The sequence below is a fragment of the Chiloscyllium plagiosum genome, unplaced genomic scaffold (assembly GCF_037043375.1).
Source record: "Chiloscyllium plagiosum isolate Xiang-an unplaced genomic scaffold, Cpla_swu_hap1 HiC_scaffold_23, whole genome shotgun sequence".
Taxonomy (NCBI): Eukaryota; Metazoa; Chordata; class Chondrichthyes; order Orectolobiformes; family Hemiscylliidae; genus Chiloscyllium; species Chiloscyllium plagiosum.
The window spans coordinates 55679559-55704544 of NW_028270161.1; the positions used below are offsets into that span (position 1 = coordinate 55679559).

Genomic DNA, 24986 nt, shown 5'->3' on the forward strand with positions numbered 1-24986 from the left:
AACACAAGCCGTTGCTTTAACGCAAACTCTTTCATCAATGCTGTTACTCAGCAATGAAAGAGTTCAGATTTGTCATACACCTGAGCAGTTTTGTTTGAAACAAAAACCAAGTCTATTTCTGTAACACAATAACATCCATGCAAACCATGCCTTTAAAACTCCCACAATGTGTCAATACAGAAGAAATGATTGCGACAGCACTCGTTACAGCCTAATCCGTAATCAGTTATTTATGTCACAGAAAGAAAGAAAACTGAATTATTACTCATTTTGACTTCCATTTAAATTTCCCAGAATGTTTTGGTCACATCTGAATGTCAGGAGTCTTCAATTATTTCAGTTATTAAAGTACAGAGTGTCTTTACTTGGAAAAGGGCTGAACAAGTGTATAAAAATTAGTGGGCACATTTGTGAAATCTTGACAATTCACGTCATTGGTTGAAAGATTGGTATCAGCAGACCGCCCTCTGACCGGATCATGAGCTAGGCTTCAGTTTTCAATTACCCATCCCCCATCCCCACGCAGAGGCTGAAAGGTCAGTGTCTTAGATTAAGATTTGTAGTTTTGAGAAATAGAAAATAAAAAAAAAACAAAAATTTCAATGGGAATGATTTTGACCCAAGGTTATACAATTTGGTCAGGATTTGCCCTGGAGCATTTGAAACAGGGTGATGTTATCTTTTTAAAACAGCAAAGCAATGCAGACACACACACACACACACACACACGCAAACAGACTGATTCAGGGAGTTGCTTTTAAAAGCCAAAAGATATACTGCGCTGTGGGCGGCACGGTGGCACAGTGGTTAGCACTGCTGCCTCGCAGCGCCAGAGACCCGGGTTCAATTCCCGCCTCAGGCGACTGACTGTGTGGAGTTTGCACGTTCTCCCCTTGTCTGCGTGGGTTTCCTCCGGGTGCTCCGGTTTCCTCCCACAGTCCAAAGATGTGCAGGTCAGGTGAATTGGCCATGTTAAATTGTCCGTAGTGTTAGGTAAGGGGTAAATGTAGGGGTATGGGTGGGTTGCGCTTCGGCGGGTCGGTGTGGACTTGTTGGGCCGAAGGGCCTGTTTCCACACTGTAAAGTAATCTAATCTGTACAGTTCTATGAGCAAAAGTAAATCACTCAGCATAGTGTCTGCTCTGTCAATGAAATATTGTTGATAGGTTCAAACATTATGTGGTGGCTATTTTTTTCAAAATCATGAGATTGTGTTTTACAAAAAGGTTTAATACTATCAGTGGTCAGATAATTCAAGACAAATTTCAAAAGTTCCATTGAATGGTGCTCAGCAGGTTACGGATGTATAAGTTGCAGATGGCTCGGAGTGTTAGCTAAAAGGTTTTAAAATATCTTGTTTTAATGATGAGAGCTTGTACTTCAATGGCAGGAAGGGATGGTATGTGTATCCCTGCCAGTAACCCCAAGTCCTCAGCCCCAATTCCCAGAAAACTACACAAAGTCAAAACCCAGAGGAAGAGGAGATTAATAAACCACACCTAAAAGGAACAGAACTCCACTGAAAATACTTGGGAGTGTCACTGTGACAGATAGTGCTAAAAATAAACATCTGCAGCAGCTCAGTTCATCAGACACCAGAACTTGTTTCACTTTAAACTTGAAATGGGAGAAGGCCATTCAGCCCCAAGTCCTATTCAATAAAAACTTGGTTGATTTGTACCAGATGAAATGAGGAAAGGCAAATGAGGAAATTAAAACAAACCAGTGCCCACAAATTATTTTTTTCCTATTCTTGCTCAAATCAGGGTTTGAAAAGATAAACCAGCAACATGGACGCGCACATAGACAACAGTGAATTGAGGGGTGCGTAAGTTAGGTTATTTTATTTTAGATTAGGAATAATCCGCGGCACAACATCGTGGGCCGAAGGGCCTTTTCTGTGTTACCTTTCTATGTTCAATGTCAACAGCCTTGGAGCACAGGTACATAACAAGCTACAAAAAAAAACACACATCCCCTTGGTTCGTATTGATAAAAATCAGTCAGTGAGTCATTTACAACATAGAAAGAGGCCACTCATTTAGTTCTCCATAAAGCAATCCAGTCAGTTCCAATCCAATTCTAAATCCTACATCTCTACAAGTTATGTCCCTTCAATGGCCACCCACTTTCCTTTTGAAATCATTCACTACTCAGCTTCCATCACCCTTGTAGTCAGCAAGTTCCAGGTGATAACCACTCTCAACCAGTTCTTCCTCGCACCCCTGCCACATCCCTTGGCTGAAGCCTTAGAACAAGGACTAGGGAAACAGATTTTTCAGCTTTTCTTTCTGGACCTTATTTTACTCAGCCATAAATCTCATACACTGCTATCTGATCTCCTTCACTTCAAGCAAAAAAACCCAGCTTTTCCAATCTAACTTTGCAGCTAAAGTTCCTCACCTGAAACCATTCTGATCAATTTCTGCTGCATCATTTCAGGACAATCATACCCTTCACAGTCTGGTGGGAAGGTTGTCTTTAGTTAAACTCCATTTGAGACATTTGATGAAAATGGTGCAAGTGAACTGTTTGTGATGTTTTCTAGTTGTGTTAGAAAGTGAAATGCACCATTGAGTACAGACTTCGGGTTTTATTTCCAATGCCACCTTGAAACAAATAACAATCAATAACATTTCTCAATTAAAATGAGCAAATCCCAGTACTTCCAAAAAAAAAAATCAGAAGATTCCATGGTTTGAACAACTGAAAATAATTGTTCTAACTTTATGTAGTAAAGTTTGACAATCTCCAACATATAGTCTAACATCCAGAACTAAAGAGGCAAAATTAGGTAACAAACTGTGATTGAACAGCTCACTGGCTGTACTTTAAAATTGTTAATACATTCAAGACAAATCCTACTCAAATGCTAATAATATGGTAGGTCACCAAATCTCATTAAAAAGGTATTCAAACATTTTGCTTCCAAACATCTAATGTTGAAAGTCCCCAAAATCCTATTCTATCACTACTTGTTGTTCCTGGTTGCTCAATCTCTTTCCAAAACCGCATTTCAATCAGATTCTGGAAGCTGCAGTTCAGTGCCTACTCACAGGTATAATTCCAGTTCTTTTGGAAATAGCTAAGTTTTTCCCAGGGAGCTCTAATATTTCTCAGCTGCATCAAACATATACTACTTGGGCACTTGCTTCACCCCATTTTCAGCTGCCCTGGACTATCAATGGACTCCAGGGTCTTCCTCTGTGCTAACAGCAACACAAAGTCTGAAGCCAATTGTTTGCGTCAATGCTCTGCCAGTTTCTAGTTGCAGTTGTAGCTCATCATTCCAAGCAAATGCACCCAGAGATAATTGGAATCACTTCCATGCACTGTGTCTGATGCCCTTAAACACAGCAGGCCCCATGCTAGATGTCCCAGATCCCCTCAGAGCCACCGAGCAATGTTACCAGATCCTGAACACTGTTCCTGTTCCTTCCAAAATTCAGCTCATCTAACCCGACAACTTCTCCATCTCCACCCAGGACCTCCTAAATCAACGTTTGCGAATGCTTGCAATCTGCCAGATCACCTGTCCAATGCTGGCAGACTGAGTGCTCCCTGATACTGGAGACTTTTCAGTAATCTCTCAAGGCTGTTCTTGCTATGCTTCCTAATCTCAGGGCCCACCGCAACACTTTCAAAGCCCCTTCTCACAGTAGCCCTTATCCAAAGCAGTATTACTATACACTGAAACCTCATCCTGGTACAGAGCCAGGTGTTCTAATGTTTCCAGTCCTACATATTCGGTCAATGAAACATTATGTCTGCAGAAACTATTTGGCTTAAAAACTGTCCTCAAGATATCCTCAATTAATCATGAGCAATACAAAAGGTATTTACTGGTAATGCACCACACATCCTTCACTCTGCTTTTAAAATGTCACACTTATTTTTTGCAATGGTTCTCTTTTTCACAGTCAGTAATAGGAATTTCTAAAAAGGTAAAGACCAAAGATCTGTCCGGTTCATTACAATCATCTTTGATAGTTACAGGATACAGGAATAACATACATCACATTAATTAGCTGTCAATCTCAAACAATTTATCTAGAAGATACACAAGTGGAGGAAAACCCAGCGCAGAGCTTCTAGAACCTGTTCTTAGACCGTAAGATATGAGCACAATTAGACCATTCGGCCCATTGAGTCTGCTCCACTATTCAATCATATGTTGATATGTTTCTGAATCTCATTCAGCTGCCTTTTTTCCAAGCACTTTGCATTGACCACATTATGTTTCTCAGACTGTATCCCAAAATAAAACCAAACAGCAGTTGCATTTGAATGAATCAAAACAACCCGTTGCCACAGGCTCCCTGGGGAGGCAATTTACATTGCATCTGTGGAAACTGAACTTATCCCCAAATGTATTTTTATTTTTGAATGAATTCTCCAAACTTGCTTCCACAAGGCAAGGGGCATTGTTGCTGACTTACTTTAACACTCAGTGTATGTCTGAATGACACCCCCCCCCCCCCCTCACCACCACCACCACCACCACCACTGAGACTTCCAAGTAAGGACAATAGCCCAGTGAATCTTGCAACAATGGAGTCTTTTCTCCTCATGTGGCCCTCTTACCCTCCTCCCATCCTGCCTGTCTGAACTCTAACCTTCAAGATTTCATACCATCCCTGTGGCTTAAAAAGAGACTTTCAAAAGTTATTTCAAGAGAGTCTGCCTGGCTGAGAACGCAGCCTTGGAGACTGCAGGGCAGGGAGGAGTACCTTGGGAGTTAATGATCTGCTTGCATGGTGAGAGTTACAGCTAAAACGGTTTGCCCAGCAGTAAGAGAATAACGTCTGCTACTCTACTTAGGAGTCAGTTATGCAGAAAAATCTTCCAGTGATTGAAAGCATTGATTCTGAACTCTTGAATCAACATCCATTCACAATGCTAAGCACCCACACCTCATCCACAATTATCTCACCCAACGTGTGGGCTGTGTTTAGTTATTTGCCGGGGGTGGATATTAATTGGGAGGGATTTAGGACTCCTGGTCTGAGTGCTCCAGTGGCACAATGGTAAACCTGTGAGCCAGGAGGCCTGGATCCAAGTCCCATCTGCTCCAGCAGTGTGTAATAACATCCCTGAACTGCTTGATTAGAAAATACATAAGGTTCATAATCATACTAGATGAAACATAATGAGTGTGATTTGGTAGTGGGGAAAATAAAGATATTCAGTTGTATATGGGAGTGCACTTCTGGGTACAATGGAGAATAAAGGATTTTTATGCGAGGAGGGCTATTGTAGCACATTGGTAGTGTCACTATTTCTGAGCCAGGAGGTCCAAATCTAAGTCCCACCTGCTCTGGAGGTGTGCAGTAACATTGCTGAACAGGTTGATTAGAAAATACCGACATGACACTTACTGAAAGTGTGATCATTGGTCTGCGCTTGTAATGTGATTCTGTGAATGAACACTGGTCAGACTAAAGATCGATAGACTCCAGCACTATTCCTCACCATCTGACTCTCCAGACTAGAGCAGCGTAATCCCCTAGCTGCCAACACTCCAATTACCACTCCTCATTAGCCCTATGAGAAAGGAGTGATTTTCTTCTAGAAATCCATCTGTGACCTTGTTAACCTCATCCCAACTTCGCGTGGTTCATCCTGCCTCATCCATATGATAGGATGTGCTCTTAAACATCATACTTAAGCAAATATCTTTGCAACAAGATCAATTCTGTTTCCACAGAAATTGCCGTAATGTTACTTTTAGATGTGAGCTTACTGTACTTTTAAAAAAAAATACAGGAAATGGGGACTCCTAGATTGCATTCCAATGTTCCTTACTAAAAGGATCAAAATCCTACATGAAGTATCTTCCAGTTTGTTTTCAGCTTCATCAGAATAAACTCAATTCAGTTGAAGTTACACATAAAGTGACACAAATCTATCCACAAAGATATACACAGTGTACACAATTACACAACTATTTTTAGATTTAGAAGTTACTGCAGTATTGGTCATACTCTAGGCATGAACTTTATTAGAATTATGATATACCAATTTGCACAATTTTAAGCACAGGAGGTAGTTCGCTTGTTTCAATGACATGCACTTCTTTTAAAGCTTTTGTCAATTTAACTCTATCCTTTCATTAATATCATCAAATCATTGGGGGGGGGAGGGGGAACAAAAGAAAGAGTCCCCAATATCACTACACAACGTCAACAGTAGTGCTTCATTCCTTTAAATGTCATAAAACCTTGAATCAGCTAATAAGTTTTAAAAATTGGTATATCTAGCAAGCAATGTATTCAGTAACTCGTATATCATAATAATTAAAGCTGCTCTAATAATTCCTGCAGTAATCTACAGCTACACTCGGAATACATTATAGCTACGGTTTTGGGATCAGTGTTAGATACAAGACTGGTATCTTCATGCCTCACAAAGGAAGTAGAATCAAGCACAGTCCTAAAGTGGTGCAGCAGAAGATCCTTGAGTGATGCCTACCTCCAGAGCAGGCAGCCTAGGTTCAAGTCCCACCTGCTCTGGAGGTATGTAATAACATCTCTAAATAGGATGCTAAGGAAAATACCCATAAGCACATTGTCCAAACTTATATATGTAGGTTTGCTCACTGAGCTGGAAGATTCATTTCCAGACGTTTTGTTACCTTACTATGTAACATCTTCAGTGGGCCTCATGCGAAGCACTGTTGAAAATACCTGCTTTCTATTTATCTGTTTGGGTTTCTTTGATTAAATTACTTAGATTAGATTACTTACAGCGTGGAAACAGGCTTTTCGGCCCAACAAGTCCACACTGACCCTCCGAAGAGCAACCCACCCAGACCCAATCCCCTACATTTACCCCTTCACCTAACACTATGGGTAATTTAGCATGGCCATTTCACCTGACCTGCACATTTTTGGACTGTGGGAGGAAACCGGAGCACCCGGAGGAAACCAACGCAGATACGGGGAGAATGTGCAAACTCCACACAGACAGTTGCCTGAAGTGGGAATTGAACCTGGGTCTCTGGCGCTGTGAGGCACTGTGCCACCTTGCTGTTTTGGGTTGGTGATGTCATTTCCTGTGGTGATGTCATTTCTTGTGGTGATGTCATTTCATATTCCTTTTCTCAGGGATGGTAGATGGGGTCTAACTCGATATGTTTGTTAATAGAGTTCTGGTTGAAGTTCTGTCAACAAACACATCGAGTTAGACCCCATCTACCACCCCCTGAGAAAAGAAACAGGAAGTGACTTCACCACAGGAAATAACATCACCAATGCAAAGAAACCCAAACATGTAAATAGAAAAGCAGGAATTTGCAGCAGTGCTTCGCATGAGGCCCACTGAAGATGTTACCTAGTAGGGTGACGAAACGTCTGGAAATGAACCTTCCAGCTCAGCGAGCTAACCTATATCCAAAACCTCAACCTGAGCACAAATATTCTCAAAACTCACTGTCCAAACTTGCATTATGGGCCAGATAGCTTGTGAAACAAACCAGTAAAGTGGGGCCCTTTCTGTCCACTCAGAAAAAGGACGCCATTGCATTAGTTCAAAACTAAAAAGTTTCTCACTGTTCCGGTCAATATTAACCCTCAACCCACCAAACAGAGCTTGGTTATGCATCTCACTGTGGCTTGTGGAATCATGCTGCACACACATTGCTACTTACCCACAACAGAAAAGTAGCTGCACCTTGTAAAAGTACTTCACTGGTCTGGAGACACTTTGGGACACCTCGAGGAACAATATTAGTGCAGGACCCTTCTTTAAATAGAATGAAACAGCTCATCTGCCCACTGGGCCACCACAGGGTTTCCACAGTTCATACTCAAGAAGAATTGAAACAATTAAAAGTACTGAACAGGAGCAAAAGAAAAATGGCAAAACTTTCAAAGCTATTCACAGTCAGAAACTGGAATCTGATTTTGCATTTAACTCTATATAAAGCAAACTTGGATGGATTTAGAAGTTAGCTTCAACCACTGGCAGCCACATGGGACACATTTTTCATTGTGCTGCTGACTGTGGATCACCACTCCCAAATCAGACAGACAATACTTTCTATTATTTTCACTGGATGTTAGAGTCACTGGCCCACCAAGTATTTCTTGTTCACCCTTAACTTCTTTTAAGAATGATGAGCTGCCTTTTTGAACCACTTCAGTGCTACTGGGGACTTGCAGGATTTTGACTCCACAGCAATGAAAGAACAGCGATATAGTTCAATTCAGGCTGGTGTGTGGGGCTTGGAGGGGAACTTGCAGTTGGTGATATTCCGACATATCTGCCATCAAGAAGGACAAGGGCAGTGAAAGTCACAGGTTTGTACCACTCCATAATAGTGAATATATCCTCAAGACATTGGTAATCAGATTGTCAAGTTACTCTTTTGATCTATTTCCCAGATGTGGATGATGTGAATTACATTTTATTAGAAGAATGATGACCTCATGCCAGAACCAAAGCTGAGCAAGTAGAGATGGAGTTTGAGTCTACAATTACCTCCTTGATGTTGACAATCTGAGATTTCGAACAGATTGAGAAATGAGGTGCTACCACTACATCAGTGGAGAACGGAGTGAACAGTGAGTTCTAAGGAAGGAAGGGTCACTCAACTGGAAACATTAACTCTGATTTCTCTCCACAAATGCTGCCAGACCTGCTGAGCTTTTCCAGAAAGTTCTGCTTTTGTTCCGATTTATAACATCCACAGTTTTTTTTGGTTTTTATTAGGGGAGTGAATGTTGTAATTCATGAACGGAATGCCCAAACAAGTGAGTTGTTTTGGCCTGAAAAGTGTTGAGCTGAGTGTTGCTGGAGCTGCACTCCATCCAGGTATTTGGAGAAAATTCCATTACACTGCTAACTTCTGCCAAGCAGATGATAAACAGGCTTTGAGGTGTCAGGAGGTGAGTTACTTCAGAATTTCCAGCCTCTGCTGTGCTCTTGCAGGCACAGCATTAATATGGCTAAAGAAGTTCAGTTTCTAGTCAATGGTAACTCTTTTCATTATAGTGTGACGTGTGTGTGGAATGCACTGCCAGCGGTGGTGGTAGAGTCAGATACATTCAGGACATTTAAGTGACTCTTGGATTGGCATATGGATGATAGTAAAATGAAGGATATGTAGGTTACTCTGATCTTAAGAGTCAGACAAAAGGTCAGCACAACATCAAGGGCCGAAGGATCTGTACTGTGCTGTACTATGTCAACATTCTGGAGGAGTTATATAGAACAATTCAGTGATAGTAATGCTATTAAATGTCGAGCGGTAATGGTTAGATTCTTTCTTGGAGGAGATGCCTGGGCACTGGAGTGGTACAAACAGTACTCAAGCCTGATTGCTATCCAGGTCTTGCTGCATATGGACACAGACTGCTTCAGTATTTGAGGCGTCATGAATTACTGTATATGACACGTAGCACTGCATAGTCACAACACACACCTCCATTTCTGTGACAGTCAACAGGGAACACAGAAGGTGCTTGTTTGTTTGTTTCATGGCTTAATTAAAACTGCTCAAGTCAAGCAACTGGTGCCTGCAATGATATGAAATGTAACTGCTGCAGATTGACAATGAATGGGCTCTTATAGCCTCTTAAAAGGAAACAGAGAAAGCAACAACCATTCAAACATTAGCACCTCATTTCTCAATCTGTTCGAAATCTCAGATTGTCAACATCAAGGAGGTAATTGTAGACTCAAACTCCAGCTCTACTTGCTCAGCTTTGGTTCTGGCATGAGGTCATCATTCTTCTAATAAAATGTAATTCACATCATCCACATCTGGGAAATAGATCAAAAGAGTAACTTGACAATCTTAAGTATCTTGAGGATATATTCACTATTATGAGCCTATTCCAATTGGCAGAGTGACAGTGTCCCTGCATCTGGACCAGAAGTCTCCAGCCTCTGTACTGAACTCCACAGCTTCAGAGCATGACCTCTGTACCTTTGATTTCTCTTGCATCTTGCAACAGCAAACCCCTCTCAGAAACACACACACACAGACACACACACACAGACACACACACACACAGACACACACACACACACATCTTGTGGAGTGTCACCCTGACTGTTCTCTTATCAGAGTACATTCATTTGCTCCTTTTCATTTAGACCTCTATCACCCCTGTATCATCATTAGTAACCTTATCTTTTATTCTGGCCACCCTTACTATCTGTTCCACTTGCACCCTCTTCCCATCTCTGTTTACTGTCAGTAATCCCTTTCAATTCTGAAGGGGAGTCATATCAAACTCAAAACATTAAATGTTTTTCTCTCCACAGATGCTGCAAGTCCTGCAGGGTTTTTACAATACCGTACTTTGCTGTTCCTTTTTGGACTAGAGGTTCATGTTCAAGTCTCACCTCCAGGCATAATGACCATGGAGGTTTATCACAGTGAGTCTAAAACTAATGGATTTTAAATTTAGCTTGTGTTTATTTTTTTGAAAAGGCTGTGTCTCAGTATCTTGCTGAGTTATAAAATCATGTAGCATTGCAAAAGGTAATTCAGCCCAGAGTATTGTGCAGAGTGTGGTGCTGGAAAAGCACAGCATGTCAGGCAGCGTCAGAGGAGCAGCAGCAGAGTCGACGTTGAGCATAAGCCCTTCATCAACACTTCCTGATAAAGGGCTTACGCTTGAGATATTGATTCTCCTGCCCCTCGGATGCTGCCTGACCAGCAGTGCTTTCCCAGCATCACACTCTTCGACTCTGATCTCCAACATCTGCAGTCCTCACTTTTGCCAGAGTACTATATTGTGCACTCTATTTGAAAAAGGCATTATCTGGCACCACATATCAGGAAACCTGGTCAAGTCGTTTCACTTGAGCACTGCTACAACACTCCTCTCCCCAAAAGGGATATAGTCCCAAATGAGTAATATTCCACCACAAGGGGTTAATTGCAGATCCTAAGCAGACTAATCCATGTGGCACCTACCCGTTGGTTGTGGTGTCACACTCACTTCATCAAAGGCAAAGCTCAATTTTAAATCCCATTGCAATCATTTGAAAATCCAATATAGGCTGAGGGAGTACCACACTCCCATTTGGATTAGACATATAACCAAGGCCCTGTCTAAACCCCCAGTTGGAAGTGAAATATTTCATGACACTATTAGAAGTGTGGAAGAGTTTTTCCTGATTGTGCAACATCTCAAAAACAGATTATTTGCTATGTTCTCAATGCTGATTGTGGGAACTACTGGCTACAAATTGCTTGCTGTGTTTCCTTCATTCAAACAATTATGACATTGTATTGGCACACTTTCGTTCTCTGGAATGGAAGGTGCTATCCAAATATAAATGCAAGCCCTTTCCTAGCATGAGATGGAGAAGGATGCAGGTATGAATGTGTGTGTTCCATGAGCAAATTAGATATCTCAAGACAAAAAAAAAATCAGGGAAAAGTCCGAAATGTGAGAAATCGTTGCGTAGTCTTCGAGAAAGTTATAGGCAGAATGCTATCTGACAAGGTTTCAAGTTAAACTAAAAGTCTGGGCATCTACATACACCTTAAAAAAGACGTTATGACAGATGAGGAGAAGAGGCTGATCAAGAACTCTGGGGATCAGCACCTGTTGTTTTTGAATCAACATCACAGGTATAACAGAAAAAGACATTACGGGGAAGTTGCAAACAGTGAAGACAGCAAACAAAAAAAAAAATAGGATTAAACACTAAAATCAGCGGTGCAATTAGGGAGATGAATAGACAAGTGACATGTGTAAACTGGTGTTGTGAAATAAATTAGCCATCAACCACATGTGGCTGACTGGGAATCTCTATATTATTTATGCCTGCAGTTAGTCACAATGAAATAATGGGAGACAGCAGTGTTGGCCCTGTGATCTCCCTTATTCACATGCAAACTTTAACCTTTTTGTGGGTTTGCTGCTAAAATCGTTGCAGCATTTGGCACAAGCACTTTTTGACTGTTGCAGTGTTTCACTTCCAGATCCAACAATGGAAGGTCACTACCATTATACAAATAATGCATGAAATACATTTGAGTATGTATATTGAGTATGTGTAAAGTGTTGTCTAAAATTTAGTATCTTCTGAAAAGGGGCAGGGCTTCAAAAACTTGTGATTTTAAATAAACCTGTTGAATGATAACCTTGTGTTGTGTGACTTCTGACTGTGTCCATCCCATTTCAATACTGGCACCTCCACATTACCTTAAAAGTCATCTCGACCCAGATGGTTTATTGATATTTCTATTGCTCACACTAAAATCTGATGAGCTTTCCTCTAATGTCTATCTATTGGGCTTGATAGAATAATTTGGTTTAGCAGAGCTGGTCAAGATTTGGATGTAACATTTGGACACAGAGAGAAGACTGTTATTAACGGGGCAGTGAGCTCCTACCTCTGCCATGCAGCACCAGAGCCAAATGAGCAATGAATGGGATGCTCCAGTATATTGTCATACATTTACTGAACAGTAACATTTCAGCTCCTGAAAAACTCAAAAACTACTTCAGATGCACCTCATTAAAAAAAGGAAGAAATAAAATTTTGGTGCAGATTCCAGCATTTGCAGTAAACAAGAAATGCTGGAGATCACAGTGGGTCAGGCAGCACGCATAGGAAAGAAAGCAATCTAATGTTTTGAGTCTAGACGATTCTTCATCAGAGCCTTTATCAGAAGAGTCATCTAGATTCAAAATGTCAGCTTGTTTTCTCTCCATGGATGCTGCCTGACCTGCTGAACCACTCATCTCCAGCACGTCTTGTTTTCACAGTAAAAAGGAAGATTTGTTGGCCTGCCGCTGAATAATATTCACCAGTACAATCCAACTTACTTGAATGTCATAATATTTTATAGTGTCAATCATTTCCACTTTAATGAATACACGTTCTGACATTCAAAATTTCAAATCTTGCTACCCTTAAGTTAATTGCACCTACGTGACGCGGTTTCCATTTGGATGAATTGACAGTAGAATATCATGTGGGGTACTTAATCTGCCAAATCTTGGTTCCATTGCCTTTTTTATGTCAGTTCAATGTAAAAAGTCAAGTACGTGGCTTAATATGGTGTGTAGGCTTTTTGGTTAAAGCTAGAAGCCTGGTGGTAAAGCATTGAAAAACTGAACATGGAAAAATAACATTTCAGGGCTGAACCTGAAAGGCTGCCTAGGATAACAGCTTGTGGTCAGCTTGATCACACACGTTGACTGTAGTACATTCTCTAGTTTTATTTGTATATTGCTGAGCATGTGCTGTGGCTTTGGCAACATAACACTGGCGTATGATGGATACAAATCAAATCTTCCTCCAGGGCTCAGCAGGCCTACTAACTGATGGACCGAAGCTTTAATACATCCTGGGAGGTCTATGGTTCAATTTTCAATTACCGTGGGTGTACAAACGCCAGAATTGGCATCGGCTAAAGGAACTAAAGAAAAACAAGGAAAATGTGGAGAAAAACTGACATTAAAACAAAATGCTGGAGATACTTTGGGTCCGACAGCATTGGTGTTAAGGAACAAAATATATATAAAAATCATCCGAATGTTCCCAGCCTATTGCCAGCGGGATGCAAAATGGGAGGAATGGAACAAAGCAAATAAAGACAATGGAAAAGGAACCGACTGGATTCTCTTTGCTCCTTTTCCAAGAATATTCCTGTATCCCACACCAAGCCCTGCCCTCTTCCAATTAAACTGGCATCCTCAATCACCATCCTCTCCCTTGAGAGATGCCCCCAGCACTGTCATACTCAGCCATGCTACTGATTGGGTATGCACATATCTGGTGTGACTGGGAGGAGCAAACTGGGCAATACCAAAGTAGCAGATTCTGGCCTTCCTGGCTCCCAGCACCCATGGGAATGGGCTCATTGTTACTGTGTGTTGAAAGGCACCAAAGCCTTTCAAAACATTCAGCCACATTTTTGTAGCTCCAAGCCAGGGAAGCTATGCTATCCGAATTGCTACTGTTAATCTTTAAACTGTCTTGCTATGCTCAAAACCATCTCAGTCACCTCCTTTACCTGCATTATGTGCCAAGAATCTTTGTACAGTTTCAATTCTGGCCTCTAGTGCTCCTCCACCCCCTTCTTTTATACCTTCCCAAACCAGTGGCCATACACTCAACCATCTAGACCTTAAAAACATTCTCCTCCCAGACATCTCCACTCCTCCTCCTTCGCCCAGTTTTTTGGCCTTCACTCATCCTGACACTACTTTGTCAATTTTAGCCAGAATACATATCTCAGAACAGACAAAGGGGCAATTATAATCGCGAGTCTCTGTTCAGACATCTGTTGTCCTCAGTCAACATGATTAGACTTGATTGTGATGCTGCCACTGCACTTGACTGGTTGTCAACACCCACCATCAAAACTGACATTAGTAATGTCTGGTTGAGCACACCCAGCAAGCAGTCAACGTTTTCAAATCAGTCTCCTTTGGCTGAAAATATCAGCAATTCCAGTCTCTTCAACCCACTCTCCTCCCCCACATACACGAACGGGTACATTGTTCTATGATTCTGGCTCTCAGTTTCTACTTTCCGCCCCCACTCCTACCTCTGCTTTGTAAAATCAAACTGCTTCAATACAAGAAAAGGAAAAGAAAAGAGAGCGAGAGCAATTAAGATGGTGATGCTTAAAAAAAAACCCACGGAATGGAAGAACACAAACATAGAAGGAAAGTAAACTTCAGCAGGGAAGCGCAGTGCGAAAATGATCCGACATAAAGTCTACTAGAAGTGATGAGGAAATAATCAAGGCACAGAAACACAAAATGCAAGTCAGCAAATATTCCTCTATCTGATGAGAGGTTAAAATATATATTCAAAATTGCAAACAAAATAAATTCCTGCACCAGCCCAACAATGTTGCACTGCAAGGATTAAATATTCCCAGAGCACTGAGCTCTTGCACAGGAGTCAAATATAGAAAGAAATAAGGACTAGCATTCATTCAGGGACTCTTGTGGCCTCTGGACTTCCCAAAGCGTTTTGCCATCCATTAAATATTTTAACACAGTTACTGTTGAAATGTGGCAGCCAGTTCTTTTCCTCTCAGGCCTTCATCCTCCAGGCAGATTGTTCTTTTTAAAAAAAAATGGTTTCTTTGCATCTGACATCAATCTGTTTCACATTTTCCGTTTAGTTAGTTATCAACTTCAAATATATCCAATAATTCATAAATGTCAACTGGGGTCAAAGTTACTGCATACTCCAGTTGTCTCAAAACGTTAGACACGAAGACCTTCCTGAAGAAAGGCTTATGCCCGAAATGTCGATTCTCCTGCTCCTTGGATGCTGCCTGACCTGCTGCGCTTTTCCAGCAACACATTTTCAGCTCTGATCTCCAGCATCTGCAGCCCTCACTTTCTCCTCAAAACGTTAGACAGTCTGGGTGCACGTCCAATAATGTAATGCAGTTAAGAGACGAGGTAGGCAGGCAGGAAGAGACACAACATCTACGTTGGGCACAATTCTGACAGTTTGTACTGTAACATACATTTGGATGTTGCAATGTGTTGCACTTTCAAGTGCAGGAAGTAGTGGTTTCTTGTTGTTACTAGTTCCCCTCTCCCTGGAAAGTCCTGCCCCCATTAGCTGCTGCTAATGCAAGCCCTTTAACTACTACAGCATGCCTTAGGATTCCTAATGAAGACCTCACGCTCGAAACGTTGACTCTCCCGCTCCTCAGATGCTGCCTGACCAGCTGTGCCTTTCCTGCACCACACTCTTCGACATTAAAAAGTGATAGAGGACCAGCCAACAAGACAGATTCAGGAAACAGGAAGGTGGTGCGGCACAGCAGCGCTCTCTTAAATGGAAGGCAGCCTGGACAGACACCTTCAGCAGGGAGATGGTCAAGTGATTAGAGGACCCACCAGCATTACCAGAGAGCCATCACAATCCATTTGATGGCTGACCCTCATCTACACCCATTCTGCCCACTGAAAGAATATCGTGCTTCAAAACCTACATACATGTTGCTGAAAACCTTGGGTGTTCTAGGACTCGAGGAGATTGTAAAGTCAAGTCTCATGGTCAGTACACCTTCAAGAGACATGGCCATGACAGAATTACTGTGTAATGACATGTGATCTCAGTATAAAGGTCTCATTCTCCACCCTACTTTGGATCACTTAAATGTCAGGCTTCACTAAATGAATGGTCCTTTAGAAAACTAACAACTGAGTTTTATCCCAACCATCTATGTGCCTGAGGAATGTAATACTTCTATATATAGTAGTTTCAACATGCATATAAAGCAGCATAATAAGCGTCTGCTAAATTCCTCAATATCCACACCCAGTTGTGTTGACAGATAAGAAACATTGCCACATCATGTAAAGTACACTGCTGGAAGTGCCAATCTCATTTTATCTCCAGCTCCTACTTCTACCTTTAATGTGGCCTGTCTCCATATTGTTTCTGTTCTTGCCCTTCTCCATTTTATCCTCTTTCTGTGCACTTTGATTTTAATTGGTCTACCAAGAGCAGTCAAATCTACACCACCCCAGGCCCCAAGCTCTGAAATTCACTCGCCTCCCTCTCAAATCTCTTCAGAAGAACAAACCCTACTTCTTTGACTAAGCTCTCAGATAGGTATCAAATTCTGACAGTGCTGCTATGATACCCCTTAGTATGTTGCTCTATAGAAATGCAAATAATTCCTGACACACAGTTTATCATATTGACAGAGTGGAGTTGGTCAAGCAACAATATGGGTCTTCCAAAGGAACAAAGTGGAAACATATGGAGGTAGGGTTTGTGAAGACAAAGTTGTTGGGGGGGGGGGGGGGGGGGGGGGGGGGTGTACATGGATACATGGATAAGCAATAATTGTCTTACCAGCACGTCTTAAAGCCTCCAGTTTTATAAATGAAATTATGCAAACTGACTCTATATACCCACAGCTAAAATTTCCTTGGTGCTTCATCATTTTTTTCCCCCAACCAATCTTAACTATTAACTGGACATCCTTTCAACATAAATCACGGCAATTGTAAATGACTCAGAGCTGCACTGAACAGAGTTTCCAACAGGAAAGGGACTGCCTCAATGTTGAAGCCCACATGAAAATGGTAGGTGGTCAACAGGACCCTGCTATGATGAAGGGCTTCCGCCCGAAACGTCAATTTCCCTGCTTCTCAGATGCTGCCTGACCGGCTATGCTCTTCCAGCGCCACACTCTCGACCCTTCTATATCATTGTTTCAATCTCATCCCGAGTCAGTTTATTACTGCTGCAATTACAGGATCATACTACAAACCCAGGATTAAAATTACACTAAACCTTTCAAATGAAAAGTTACAAATATACTGCTGGGCTGGATCAATAAACCTTCAGAACAAAATTAACAAGTGTATCAGCCTGAACAGAAAACGTATTTCTTGCTAATCGCAACAATGCAAGTAGGAAATGTACACCAACTTGATAGATACTATAAAATCAGTGGGGACCTTATATCAATATTTAAACATGCGCTTTCATGCCTAATGTTATAAATAGAATGGCTGGAAACATATTAGGCACCACGTTACTGTGTTTGGAGTTTAAACAGTTGAGAATTAAGCCTTCAACATTTTTCTTTTTTGCACAGAATATTGATTGGATCTTGACTGGACTGAAAATTACATCATCCAAGAGGCCATTCACTCATGATCTGCCTACTCTCCTGACTATGTTCCATCATTCAGAGGTCGGAAAGGGAATTCCATTTCTCCCCAAACCCCCACCTTTAATCCTTCCCCCCCCAACACCAAACTGGCCTTGGGATTTTAATCTTGTTTCTTCAGCTATCCTGCAACCTAAAAAACGAAGAGATCTCTTGACACAGTAGATATTATAACCATCATTGGCAGGTCAGGTGGACCAGCTGTTCTCTATTCAAGGTACACTGTTGTCAAGCACACACGTTGGTCACTGTTGTGGAAAAAATCCTAAAAAACAGAAGTTGCATTTAAATTATTGTACCTGATTAGGTATGCCCTTATCCCAAACTCCTAAGCAGGATCATGGAGCTATGTCAATTTTTCCTCACAGTAATGCAGAGCGCACACAATCAAGAAAGTAAAGAGCATACATATAAAGCAGTATATTTCTGGTCCTGCTTCAAGAGGACCAGCATTAACATAGCTTGTTCCAACGACCTGTGTCCTCCATCACTCGAAAACCATTGAGGTATTTCTAAAGCATAAGAACTTTGGTATTATAGGAAACACAACAGACAGTTTGCATGCTGCAAGATCCCATAAACCCACAATGTGAGAATGGCCAAATAATTGATAATGGTTGAAGGATAAAGATTGACCAAGGCACCAGAAAGAACGCCCTGGTACATTTGAATACAGCATGATACCTTTTATGTCTACTCAAGAAAGGAAACAGGTCTCAGCCAATTCAGAGCACTATCAGGTATTAGCTTGGGTTTGTAATTATATCCCTGTGGTGAAGGTCCCTGAATGTCTCAAATAATTATGACATTGTTAAAAATCACACAACACCAGGTTATAGTCCAACAGGTTTAATTGGAAGCACACTAGCTTTCGAAGCGACGCTCCTTCATCAGGTGGTTCATCAGGTCCACAACTACCTGATGAAGGAATGGCGCTCCGAAAGCTAGTGTGCTTCCAATTAAACCTGTTGGACTATAACCTGGTGTTGTGTGATTTTTAACTTTGTACACCCTAGTCCAACACCGGCATCTCCAAATCATGACATTAGCTTTTTCACAAAATCTATGATCTGAGCCAACTGCTAGTGTCTGGTTTAAAACAAACAAACATGGTTACAAAGAACCTGTCTGTACAAATAGATGTTCTAAGCAAATTACAACAGAGATGCCCAGATGTGTAAAAACATTTAGCTGGGAATTGAGAAATTTCTCTGATGACTCATTGTTGGAATTTAAATTGGGACTCGACTGAAAAAAGACCACAAGATGGAGAAGAGCAGTCTCTGGAATGACAATGCTTTCTATGAAACAGGGCTTAATTTTTGTCAAGATCATCAGGTAACAGCAAGCAACTTAGCCTGTGAACGAAGAACAAATGATTATTAAAAAAAAAAAGGGCAAGCTGCCTAGACAAAGGGAGCTTCGATTTCAAGCAATTCGGGAAGATAAGCTACGAAAAGAGCAAGAGGCACAGCTCAAAAGTAGTGGTCTGTTGGAAAGCAAGTGGGCAACTAAAAAGGAACAACAAGCCTGTAATCTTCCCCTCTCTTACAAAACCAACTGTCTTGTTGAAATCTTCCTGTTTAAAGTAGTACCAACTATCCAACTACAGAAGCCATCACAGCGGTTTGATCTGACCTCCAGCATTAACCCCTTTGCTCTAGCAAGGAACTCCAGCAATGTGGCACGACAGTGTGCAGCAGAGTTTTACCCAAACCCCCTTCTGATTGGCATGCTTCTTGTCTCATTTGCATTTGATATCAACAATACTGATCTGTTTATTACCTGGGTGAAAGAGATAGGAGTTATCTTCGTTAACAGCTTGCAACAAACTAACTTTAATCTTTTTTTCTGGCTGGTCTACTTGAATAACACAAATTTAATTTAAATAAAAAGGAGGTTAAATGAGTTCACTGACCACATGGTGGGCATGCAGGCTGGTTGTGACACTGCAGAGCTTTTGGTCTCCTTCTATAAAAGAAGAATTCAAATGCTTCAACAGTTCAGACAAGGTTCACTTGACTGATACCTTGGATTGTGGTGGGGAGAAGGAAATTACCCTTGTTGGTGGTGAGGAGGGGGGCAGTGAGCTTATGTTGAAAAGATGTACAGGCTTGTATCCATTGGAGTTTCACACACCATGAGGTGATCTTACTCAACATTCGGAAAAAGGTCTTGCCAGAAAGGAAAGGGGAGACTACAACTAAGTGACAATGGAATACACTGTCATTTTTAAAGAGGAGGCACTTTTCTCTTCAACCATCAACTGTCTTTGGAATGCTCTTCCCCAATTAGCACTGGAGGCAGAAAGTCACCGAATAACTTCAAAGCAGAGTTACACAGGTTCTGGACGACAAGGGAGTTAGTGGTTAGTGGGCTGTCAATAAGTAGGCAGGAGTTGTGGCTGCAATTAGATCGTTTATAATCTTATCAAACCATGGCGCTGAATCGAGGGGCTGAATGACCAATTCCTGACTTAAACATTGAAGTGAACCTTCTGATCATTAGTTGAAGTGCTAGTCACTGACCCTTGGCTGACAACTGCTGAATGATGACACTAAATCAATTTGAGATGGTGTCAGTTCCCACTAACTATGATAACAAAGAGATTTGAGTCATATGATCCCAGATACAGATATGGGGAGTGGCAACTATGTTTTTATAGCAAATTAATGCTAGATCATCATCTTCCCACCTACACCAGTATATTATTTCATTTTACATCAGCAGAAAGCAAGTAGCTGGTGAGTAATATCACTATAGATTGTAAAAACAGGGGAAAAACAAACCATTTTTGACATTCGCTGGTTTAATAAAATGGAACATATTCATCAGAAAGAATACAGCCAACAATTTAAATTCATTAAGCCTTTGATATTGGCTGCCCTTTTATCGTTATGTGCATATAATTTGCAAAAGTTAACATTGTTCTTTGCTAATGATGAATAGCAAACAGAGAGGAGCAGAGAGACGGCGTTGAAACCATTGATTTCTCCCTGACCATCAGGGCGGTTCACAGTGAGATAAGATATGCAACAGAATCTGGCTCAAATCCATTATATCCAGCTAGTACTTCGCTAGTCAGAATACAGTCTGGCTGCTGGACCCATTCCCAGGAGTTTGGGATTATAAGTTCCATGTTCAATCCATTGTACTATCAATACAAATTAATCCCTTCCACATTAATAAAGCACCAATGAAACAAAAATATCCTACATGATCCGTGATACTTATGAGGTGTCAGCTGTGGTTCAGTGGGTAACACTCTCACTTCGGAGTCAGAGGGCCATGGGCTCACATCCCAGTTTCTGAAGACTTCAACACAAAGCCCAGGCCCATACTCCAGCGCAGTACTGAGGGAGGGTTGTACCGTCAGCTCTTGGAAGATTTAAAAACCAAAAAGGTACTCCTGCAGTTTCAGGCAAGCACAACAAATCCTATTTCAAAAGAGCAGAGGAGTTCTCCCCAGTTGTCCAATACTAGAGGTTAAATGTTGGTTGAACAGAGTCCAGGCAAACATTTACTAATAAGAGTTTATTCCAGATCTCACACAACCAGTAACTCCCCATCGCCTACTTGTTCCCTTTATGTATACTGTTATGGACCAGGCCAGACCCCCTCAAAAGATTTTAAGAAGGTAGCCTAGACCCTAACGTTTTCTTATTTGTAGAGATGAAGTGTGTGTTCCAGGTGTGATGCAACTGGTCAAACCACTTGGCTTTAAGCAAAAACAGAATTTAAACACTACAGTTGAAACACGAACAAAAGAAAACAAAATTTTGAATAACTTGACCAACCTGGTACAGTAACTATTACTAACTGTTCCGATACAGTGACATCCCACAAACACACCCCTTGGCAAAAAGGTAAATTCAAACATAGATTCTTACAGGCAGGAGGGAACAACATCCAAAGAGAGGTTTCAGAAGAAAGGCAGATAAATTCTTTACTGAAGTTTGCAAATCCCCTGGACACCCATCTTGAGATTGCTACAGCTTTGAAAAAAAAGCACACACAACACCAGGTTATAGTCCAACAGGTTTATTTGGAAGGACAAGCTTTCGGAGCACTGCTCTTTCATCAGGTAGCTATGCATTGCAACAGTTGTATGACACTTTGATCTTTTACTAAAAATTCTGTGTCCTATGCCCCACTGACTACCTGAAGTAGGAGCAGCACTCCAAAAACTGCGTTTCCAAATAAACCTTTTCGACAATAATCTGGTGTTGTGTGATTTTTAACTTTGTCCACCCCAGTCCAACACCGGTAACTCCACATCCTAAATAAAACTAGAAAAAACCTGAACTGGGAGATGTGGCCACTCCCCTACCATTGTTAAACTACACGCTTCAACATCTCTGCCTTTATGACCTTTCCAAAAACAAAACCAAGGACAAAATACACCTTTTAAAATGACAGCATAGTCACAATACACCCAGATTAGAGTGGTGCTGGAAAAGCACAGCAGATCAGGCAGCATCTGAGCAGGAAAGTAGACGTTTCGGGCAAAAGCCCTTCATCAGGGCTTTTGCCAAAACATTGATTTTCCTGCTCCTTGGATTTTGCCAGCACCACTCTAAATCTAGACTCAGATTTCCAGCATCTGCAGTCCTCACTTTTGCCTCAATATACCCAATCAAGTTCTCACCCGATTTCTAATTAACTTCCTGAGAGATGTCATGTCACACGTCAGGAGCAGGTGGGACTTGAACTCAGGCATCCAGGATTAGGGATACTATCCTACACCTAAAGAGTCAATTCTCACCCGATTCCTCCTTTGTTAATGCAAGTGTCACCTGAACCCTTGTTCTATTTGGTCTCAGACCTTCATAAAGACCTTGAGAAAATAATACTCATTTTTTTGAAAAGGGATAAAACTTATGTACACAATTTTGATAAAACAAAAATGTAAAGTAACAATATATTACGTTCCTACTTTTTTGGTGTTCATTAGAGTTTCAAAATGTCTATTTCCCCAGTATTTTTAATCGTTTATGAAGAAATGGACAAGCTCAGAGAAACTATTAGATAGCAGACTGCAACTACACACCCACTTCAATTTCTCCATTCTCTGTTTTAGAGCTTTACTGTTGATCCATAGTCTGGCTTTTCCCCCCACAAGTCAATGACCTACTTAATAACATTAATTCAATGGATACTGATCTATAGAAATGAAAGCAATAAGTCCAGCTATTTTATATTAAAAAAGGGGTTTGTAGTGGGTCATCCCTAAATCTGAAACTTAAATTCCTTCACTTTTTTCCTTTACTTCTCAGTCTTGGTAGCATTGTAGCCAGTCTATTCCACACACTGTAGAAATACATCCTTTGTCTAATACTGCACAATTTAAAGATTCCACCAACATATTCATCATGAAATAGAACTTCTTGTGATCAGTATAGTGTTGTCTCTATACCTTCCAGTGTTTCCTGCTGCGATAAAACTGCATTATACCCATTTGAAACAGTCAATGGTATTTGAATCACATGTGAAGCATGGGTTGACTACAACCTGGGCATTTCAGACTCCCAATCTGTAAACCCCAAATTCCCTTAGCATCGCCAAAATTGTCAAAAAGTATTTTTTCCAACTCTGCTAATTAAAATTATTCTGTATGGTCACCTGTATCTCAATAGTGTCATCAGCCCATTGACAATGTTTTCTGCCCTTTGGCCAATTCCCCATCACTTGAAGTGCTGCTGGAGGGAAAGCTTTCCAATGATTTTTTTTTTTTAAAAGTGATTCTGATATTTGCGTATTTTATGAATTTAACTCCTGTCAAAACTAGAAACAGGATACTTTGCTATAGCCTATTAGCTGTGCCAGTATCAAATGGCAAATTTGCAGACAGAAATTCTGTGGTCTCGCAAACAATCTACTGAATTCCGTTGTCTCTGCTATAGATCTACACACTTTCTGAATTTGTCAGAATATGACCAAGCAGTTAGTAAAATTTTGTCCAAATCTTCATCCACTTTTGAATCACATCTCTTGAATTCTTCAAAAAAAAAGCTTATCCTGTTTTTGTATGGTAGCAAAAGTGTCTTATCACCTCTTTGTTGATAATATAATGTAGGTCCACATGCTTACAACATTCTGCCATTCTCATTTAGAAAATAGGAGTGGGCAATCATACCACAATATCTTAAGATTTTGATTCAATTAATGAGGTTTGGGGCAGCACGGTGGCTCAGTGGTTAGCACTGCTGCCTCACAGCACCAGGGACCCAGGTTCGATTCCAGCCTTGGAGTTTGCACATTCTCCCACTGTCTGCATGGGTTTCCTCTGGGTGCTCCGGTTTCCTCCCACAGTCCAAAGATGTGCAGGTCAGGTGAATTGGCCATGCTAAATTGCCCAGTGTTAGGTGCATTAGTCAGAGGGAGGTGGGTCTGGGTGGGTTACTCTTCGGAGGGTCGGTGTGGACTGGTTGGGCCAAAGGGCCTGTTTCCACACTGTAGGGAACCTAATCTTACTCCCAAATCACCTTTTGTTAGAATTAGCTTTGTTCTTAAACCCGAGTTACAAAATAAAATGTTAACCAACCTCTGCCGTTTCATGCCAGAGTTATATGTCAGAATCCAAGCCTATGTTATAATTGGAAAACTGGTATTTTAGGACAGGGAAGCTACATTTAAAAAAAGTAATTTATGAAAGTTAAAATATCGTTTATGATAAATGAACATTCCTTTGCAGCGCAAAAAGAATCACAGGAAATGCTATCCAAACACAGCTAACAAGAAAAGTTGAAGATTATTTCGATCAAAGTTGCCAAACACAGTAAGCCTGAGGATTGGGAGCATTTTGGAATTCAGCAAAAGGATTAAGAAACCAATGCAGGGAAAAATAGAACAAGAGCAAACTATCAAAAAACTATATGTCACAGACATATAAGAGAGACGTAATAAGATGAACAAGGACAAATGTGGGGCCATTACAGGCAGAGATAGGGATAATAAGGAAAAATATGTCACAGACTGAAGTTCACCCACAATCTAATTGGATAGAAGAGCAAACTCAAGGGGGCTGAATGGGCTGGTCCAGCTTCTAATCCCTATGTTGCAGGAAATTAACACACAGATGTACTATAAAATCACTGAAGCATCTGACCTCAATTCACTCCCTCACATTACTAGGCTTGGAAGAGACCCAACCCTGATATCACAATCTGAATACAATCACTATTTAACAGCAATGCTAGGGCACACAAAGTAAAAAACCCTGATCATATGTAGGAGTGTGTCCAATAAGAATGGTACAGTAATAATTCAGAAGCCTGGACCAATGTGAAGTCATCACAAGTTCAAAGCACACCATGAAGCCAAAGGCACCTGCATTTTATTCCAG

The 24986-nt window shown here is 41.1% G+C and overlaps 1 protein-coding gene across 5 annotated transcripts in view; it reads right to left on the bottom strand.

Annotated features, from left to right (window-relative positions):
* LOC122561572 (GTPase KRas) overlaps nt 1–24986 on the bottom strand; it is a 61492-nt gene that overhangs the window by 18064 nt on the left and 18442 nt on the right. The window lies entirely within an intron of this gene.